We start from the raw sequence: 8,069 nt of genomic DNA, 5'->3' as shown, positions 1-8,069 counted from the left end.
ACTTCTCTATATGTAGCCTGTGCCACACACACGGTCCTAGCTCAAGGGGAACAACCACCAGGATCAATTAGCATCATCTGCCGAGGATGCAGGAGGATGGCATGGAGGCATCTCCTCCACGTCTCTACTGACCTAATGCAAAAGGAAGAGCATCAAGACACAGGAGGAGTCCTGTGGCCCAGGTCGAAGTCCTGGGACCACCGCTCACTAGTTATGTGAGACTGAGCAAGTCACATAATTTATTTGAGTCTGTTTTCTCATTTGTAAATATGGTAATTATAATATTTACTTAAAAGGGTATCGTGAGGATGAAAGAGAAGACAGATAAAGTGCCAAGCACATACATGGCATATAGCAGGCTCTCAATAAATGTTAATATGATTCCCCTGCTGCACCCCAGGGGCTCCAGTAGTCAGAAAACCTCCATCGGTAAAAAGAGACCCATTGCATTGCAACAGAAGAGCCAAGTTTGTGGAGAGACCTGAGCGGGTGATAAGGGATATGTAGTTTTCTGGGTCAGGAAAATAGCTGATACATGATACAGGGTATCCGATGTGAGCAGGTGAATGATCCAGGGACTGTGGCAGGCTCTGGTGTCGGTCCTCTGTCAGAGAGCGCATACTATTCTCCCTGAAATCGCCTAAGGCAGTATATTTGAAAACCATAAAACTTTACACAGTTGTGTAGGGTGAGTACCTCCTGGCTTCCTCTTATTTCTGGGTCTTTCTTCTCCATATGCTGAGGAGCCCCCATCTATGAGACCCTTTTGGCTTCCTTGTTAGGACTCTTGCTTCTTGGGGCTTTTCTGAAATTTTCCTTCATTCTTGAGTTTTTGATTCTTTCTCACCCAGCATGTTCTCACCCCACCAGCTTTACTTCCTCTTTTCATAGCAGCCTGTGTGGTTACGATTGCACAATACTTTCCCGCTATTTGCAATCACCATCTCTGTGATGACAATGCAAGTGTTAGGTGAAAGGCAAGGCCGGAAGGAGGCAGGAGGGGGACACTTTTCTCTGGTTGACAGTAGCACGCTACTTCAGGTCGCTGATCCTTGTGAAGGGGAATGGGGAAATGTGGAGACAGCACCATGCAAACCAAACTCATGTGCTTCCCAGGCTATCTTGGGATATACTGGCTGCCAACATCTCCCACAGACACGCGCCCCCTGAGAAGCAGCACGTCCCTGTGGTCTCAGATCCTCACTTACCCCACTTCCATCCCCTGCCCTGGTCCTGGTAAGTGGGAACTAAAGGGATATGTTAAAACAGAAAAGAAGCGAGAAGGGGCTTTCTCACGAGGGCAATGCCCTCCTCCATCTCCCATTCCCACCTGCCCTCAGGGTCTAAGTCTCATCCGCTCAGGCCCACTTAGCAAAGAGCAGCTCAGTGGGAATGAATGATTTAGGCCTCTGCTTCTGAGAAGCATGTTTGGGATCAAGGAGGGTTCTCAAAAGTAAAACGGGAGGGACCGGCCCGGTGGCGCAAGCAGTTAAGTGCGCGCGCTTTGCTGCGGCGGCCTCGGGTTTGCCGGTTCGAACCCCGGCCGCACACTGACACACCGCTTGTTAAGCCGTGCTGTGGTGGCGTCCCATATAAAGTAGAGGAAGATGGGCATGGATGTTAGCCCAGAGCCAGTCTTCCTCAGCCAAAAAAAAAAGAGGAGGATTGGCATCGGAGGTTAAGCTCAGGGCTGGTCTTCCTCACAAAAAAAAAAAAAAGTAAAACAGGAGAACTGGAAGATTTAATTCCCAATTTCTTCCCTCGGGGCCACTTTTTAAATTTGTATTCTCTGTTTCTTCTTCTCACCTATCATTGCCGTTGGCCTAGGCTCCTTTACGCTTGATCCAAATGAGAGGAGACAGGGAGAGCCACAGGAAGGAAAAGGGAAACCATGGGGCGGGGGGAGGGTGGACATGCATTCATTCACCATGAATAAGCCAGGTCAGGGGCAAGGCCGCCAGGTACATTAGCTCTTTTCAGTGTCTTTCAGAGCCATTCTGGAGCCTGAGACAAAAGGGAAAATCAATAATACTGATCCTATATTTAAAATTTTGATATTGTTGTTTATAATGACTTTTTTGGCATTAATATTGACTTTTAAAAATATTGCATGAAAATGTTATCTTTATTCATACCTATATTTTTGGCACCTCCTTAAATTTGCACTTACCTCACCCTAGTCCTGGCTCTGTTAGATTTAGCCCAGCTGTTGGTACTGGTCAATTCACCTAGTTGATGATTGCTTTAGGAAAGACAGGCTGGAGGCTATAAAAATAATCTAAAAGAATCAGTGTATTTTTAAAATATGTAACTGCAATCCTATGAAAAGAATTGGAAAAAGAATGAAATTCTTAATCACAAAAATAAACCACATTTTAGACACAATTCAAACCTATTCTTTTCTAACAAAGCCAGGGTACTTCACCTTACCAGCCACCAGGTGTCTCTGTAAACTCCCTGCTGATCCCGGCAAAGGTGCTGAAGATAACGTCATAAGTGAAATCTGTGGTTTTAACCAGCTCTCAAGAGATGGCACACACACACACACACACACACACACACACACACACACACACGACAGTTTGAAACGTAACGGCCTCGTATGTCAAATCTACAGAGATCTATCCATTTATCCAGGATTTCTAGCTAATAGCTAAATGTTTATGATAATACAATCTAGTAACAGATTTAAGCTATGAAATAGATTATTAGTCAGTTTGTCCTAATCAATATACTTTCTAGAATGTTCCTGCATCATTCTGTCCTCATCCTTTAGCCAGATCAATTTCTAACAGAGCACAATCCTGCAAGACCAAAACACAGTATTCCAGGAGGGTCTCAGAGGAATTAATAACTCTTCACTGGGTTTGTAAGACTAAATTTCTCACTCACTCCTTTAGGGCAGGGAATTTTGTAAACAATATTCAAACCATTTGCTTCTGTTAAAAAAAATAAATGCATGAAGTGCTATAGTCAAGGTCCAGAAAACAAAGTGGTGGAAAAGTTGTACCATTCTTTAAAAATAAGTTTACTTAGGCGTGTTATCATCCTCTCCCTACATGACACCTCACCCTGCCCTCAGAAGGAAATGTAAACACTTCAGTGAATAGACTATTTCCTCTGACCTTAAATTTTTTTCTGAGTTCATTCTGCAGATCAGCCCTCCTTCATTCAACACCCTAAAAGACCATAGATCCTTCCTCCAAGGGTCCAAGAAAATGGCTCTTTTGGGAAGCCTCTGTGATGAGGCTTCTTGAGTATTCCCACCTTGTCCAAGATAGCGTCCGTTTTTCATTTTTAAATTACTACTAACAATAATCACAACAGGAACAATGACTAATGTTTATGGAGTACTCACGACATGCTTGTCAGTGTGATGAGAGAACCTGACAAATATTATGTCCTTGAAAGGTCACTGCTCTGGACTTCCATGACAAACTCGCTTGGTTTTCTCCTAGCTTTCTGGGCAACTCCTCCTCATCTACCCCCTCCTTCACTATAGGATTTCTCAGATTCAGTCCCAAGCCCTCTTCTCTTAACAAATGTAGCAGAAAATCTTAGCAGTTAAAATAAAATCTCAAACTATAAGAAGAGAGAGAGAAACAGTGAGTTCTAAGATGATAAATTAGTTGCATGTCCTGAAGAAGAGTGCCAACTGCAGGCTTGATCCCTCATCTCCAGGTAGAAGAATTCTTTATATTAGTGCTTCTCAACTTTAAAGTGCAATCAAGTCACAGGGTGGGGGGTGGGGGAAATGTCTTGTTAAAATGCAGATTCTGAGTCAGCTTGTCTGAAATGAGGCTGAGATTCTTCATCCCACATGATGCTGATCCTGCTGGTCCATGGACCACACTTTGGGTAGCAAGGCTTTAGATGACTCTATAATTATAATTAGGCACTGATAAAACATACCTAAGTTGCCAATTACACCAACAGACCAGATCAATACATAATAATGGCTGAATTGAGGGATGGGGAATATAGATTGTGAAAAATTTAAAGAACACACTCTTCTGGTTTCCAAAACTCAAAATCTATTTGAACTTAAAAGTTCCATGACATCTGAAATAAGACTTGATTTTTTTTTTTTTTTTTGTGAGGAAGGTCAGCCCTGAGCTAACATCCATGCTAATCCTCCTCTTTTTGCTGAGGAAGACCGGCTCTGAGCTAACATCTATTGCCAATCCTCCTCCTTTTTTTTTTTTTCCCCCAAAGCCCCAGTAGTTAGTTGTATGTCATAGTTGCACATCATTCTAGTTGCTGTATGTGGGACGCAGCCTCAGCGTGGCCAGAGAAGCAGTGCGTTGGTGCGCGCCCGGGATCTGAACCCAGGCCGCCAGTAGCGGAGCGCGCCCACTTAACCGCTAAGCCACGGGGGCTGGCCCAGACTTGATTATTTTTAAAAAGGCTCAATCTAAAGACTGTGCAGCTTTGAATTGCTAGGTCCGGTATCCCTGCCAAGAATCAATGATTTGATAACTCAGAATCTGCAACTTTGTCTAGTCTGCATTTTTTGCGGGGTGTGGTAATCTGTATGACTATTGCAGCTGTAAATTGATATAGAAATAGGAATCCTAGAAAGGTAGTACAAAATAAAAATAAGAACTAAACTATGGATAACAATGGAGGTGATGAACAAACAACCTTAAATCCATGATAGTAGCAACTTTAAAATAAATTTTACATAGTAATTTCTGTAATCATTGTGATAATTAGTGTGTGTTTTGTCTGCTTTTTAAAGTATTTGATGTATTTAAGAAAATTCAATGGGTTCATGTTGTGATTTTAATTAAATAAATAGAATAACTTAACTTAGGCTTGCAATCAACACTTAAATGTTTGGGGAAAATTGTTTTCTTAAAATCCTAAGTTTTGCTGTATTAGTTATATACGTACTGTATAAAGAGAGAAATGCTGGCTGTTAAGATTTGAAAGAATGCTAATTGGTTAATAAATTTATGAGACAGTCTCGTTGACCTTCTTTAGTGTATCACACACTCCAAGTTCCCTGCCAAGCAAGACTTCTGCCGTTCCTTTCCCAGAATGTGCTTCCCTCAATTTTCACATATCTATTTGTGTCTTAGTGCACTTAATTCTTACCCTGGATTGTGAACTCCATTCCACTGTAATCCTTATAGCCCTATGAAATTACTCATAGTATGCCATGTATGGAGAGGAAGCAGGATTGAAGAGTTTTCAGTAACATGTCCCCATGGCAGAGCTGGGCTGGAACCAAGGTCTTTCTTACTCATAAGCCCATGATCAATCATTATTATAATGCTGAATTCATTAAACAGTAATCTTTAACACTGAATGCTAACGCTGCTGGGGTAGTCTGCTGTGATCCGCAAACACAACGTGACACAGTTACAGGAACTCCCAGATCTTTCCTCAAAAAGATTTGGGACAAATCTTTAAACATTGTTTCCTTGAAGGACTAATCATGGGAGAACACAATGAAAATACACACCTATAATTTAGGCCTTAATATAAATTATGCCACTTGCCCTTTACAAAATCCATGCACTGATAAGAAACCAAAGGCCCCGCAAAATGATGTTTCCTAACTTTTTTTTTTGCATGGAGAGGCAGCATAGCACAGTACTTAATTGCCTCTAAAAGGATTCTGGGCCCAGACTGTCTGGGTTCAAATCTTGGAACTGCCACTTTTTAGTTGAGTGGCCTTGGGTGAGTCACTTAAACTCTCTGTGTTCAGTTTACTTATCACCAAAGGAGGCAAATAAAGGACCTACCTTGAAGTTGTTCTGAGGATTGAATGGGTACTACGTATAAAGAGCTTAAAACTGTTACTGTATCTTTAAAAGTGGTAGCAAACATTTACTACCCATCTCATGATCTATTTCAGACACTCAACTAGTTAGTTAAGGAATCAGTACTTGAACCCAGGACATTAGACTGTCATCTCTTCTCCACCAGATCAGATCTCTGCCTCACCCATTTGCACTGGAACTTGCCAACATTTTTACCCTGCAGGCATGATGTGCCCTCCATAGGCCGCCCCTCTTCTTCATTTCCTCTGCTGCATTTTTTTTCACTGTGTAATTTAAAACCCTGAGTGCAGAAGAAGGTTTATTTATAGCTGGAAAAAATTAGTGTTATTTAGCTCGAGCTTTTCTGCAACCATCAGTCCATTACTGTAAAAGCATCCACATTTACATTGCAACATTGTTCTGTTTTCCCAGTGCCCTGCAATCATTAATTAGCTACTCAAAACAATGTTTATTGAATGTCTACAGAGAGAGATGCCTGATCCAGCCTTCCTGCATCAGAAACCAGTGCCTTCCCTGAGCTCAGACCCCCACATATCAACCATGTACTAGACAGCTCTACTTGGCGGTCCCACAGTCACTTTAGATATGGTCAAAATTTAACTCATCCTCCCTGCTGACCTTCCCCCTCACAATCCCCCATTTATTCCTGCTATTGGTGAGTGGAGCCACCATCCCCATCCCCCATGCCAAAACTAGGAATTGTCCTAGACTCCCCTCACACACCACCACATCCCTTCTGTCACCAGCCCTCATCAATCCCATCTCCTAAACCCATGCTGCCCCCTCATCTGCCCTCACACACAACAAGCTGGTGTGGCCTGGACTATTGCAAATCACCTCAGGGCTGGTCCCTCTACTTCAATCTTTTCCTCCTCTAGTCCCTCCTTTACATTGTCATTGCATAGATCTTTTGAAATCTGACCATGTCACACGCTCTTCTCTGTTTGAAATCCTTCCATGTTCCCCCATCGTCCATGGGATGGAGCCCCACTCTAAGACACAGCATATGAGGCCCTTCGTATTCTCAGCTCTGCTCTCCCCATCAGACTCCTCTCCTGCCATCCTCACACAGCTTTAGCAACAAGGTGGATTTGCTGCACTCCTTCATGCTGCAAATCACGTGGGACATGTTGTTCCCTCAGCCTGGAATCCTCATCCTGCCTTGCCCAACCAGTGAACAATTTCTCCTCTTTCAAGACTCATTTTGAGAGTCACCTAATAAATGAAGCTTTTGCCAGCCTCCCCGGGCAGAACTCTGTACTTCTTCTGTGTTCTTGAGGTTTCCCATATATGCTACTATTATAATGTGTATCCTATTGTTTAATTGTTTACATGTTTGTCCCCCCCAACCAAATTGAACACCTCCCAAATGCTCTATTTGTCTTGGTATCCCCTGTGCCTGGCACACAAGAGGTGCCCAATAAATGCTCATGGAATACATGATTGTAGCGTCAAGACCCTGTCTGGAGGTCTCCTGACTGCCAGTCAACCTCCTCCCATGCCACACTTCCCTTGGCAGTCTTGGCCAGCCTCCTCTGAGACATGGCACTGCCTGGTGTCCACTGTGAGAGGATGGTGGGAGCTGAGCACTTTGGGTCTTAACATTACTGTGCCGTACCTATGCAAAGTGTGGCTCTCTGGAGGGCAGCCTTAAGAGGAAGATGAAACAAACCCAGATGTAAATGGGCCTGGCAGAGAAGCCAACTACTTGTTCCCAGGTCCATCAGTGTCCCAGCCTGTCAGAGAGGAACACTGTTTCTGAAGGGGTGTGCTGCGTTTGGCCTGGGAGCTGACAGATTCCAGTCAGAACAGAAGGAGCTAAGCGAATTTAGATTCCACCTTTGACCCAAATCCGGTGTAGTACCAGCCAAGCTACATATGCGCTCAAGATTCTAACCTCCTAAAGAGAGAGATCTGTATTGAACTTATCTGAAGTTGCAAGCCCCTCAACAGGGGGAAAAGTCACTCAATTGGGTGTTTTTGATGAGAATAAATGTTTTTAGATAAAAATCAAATCGTATGCTGGTTTCCTAGTATAAATAGGCCCTGGGAGGTCAGTTCTGACCAGAACTCTGCTGCTTAATTCACTGTTACTGCAAATATTTACTGAACGCTGGGCAGAGAGTTTACAGAAGAATTTATACATTGTCCCTTCCTTCAAAGTACTTATGGATGATTTGGAGAAAAAAGACAAACTTCTAAGAAAAGTGGAATAATAATAAAGGAGTTAAATAAGTAATACAAGAAGAATATGCCTTAAAGGGGTGACTCACTGCC

This window comes from Diceros bicornis, chromosome 8 (genome assembly GCF_020826845.1).
Source record: "Diceros bicornis minor isolate mBicDic1 chromosome 8, mDicBic1.mat.cur, whole genome shotgun sequence".
Lineage (NCBI taxonomy): Eukaryota > Metazoa > Chordata > Mammalia > Perissodactyla > Rhinocerotidae > Diceros > Diceros bicornis.
This window is presented reverse-complemented; position numbering follows the sequence as displayed.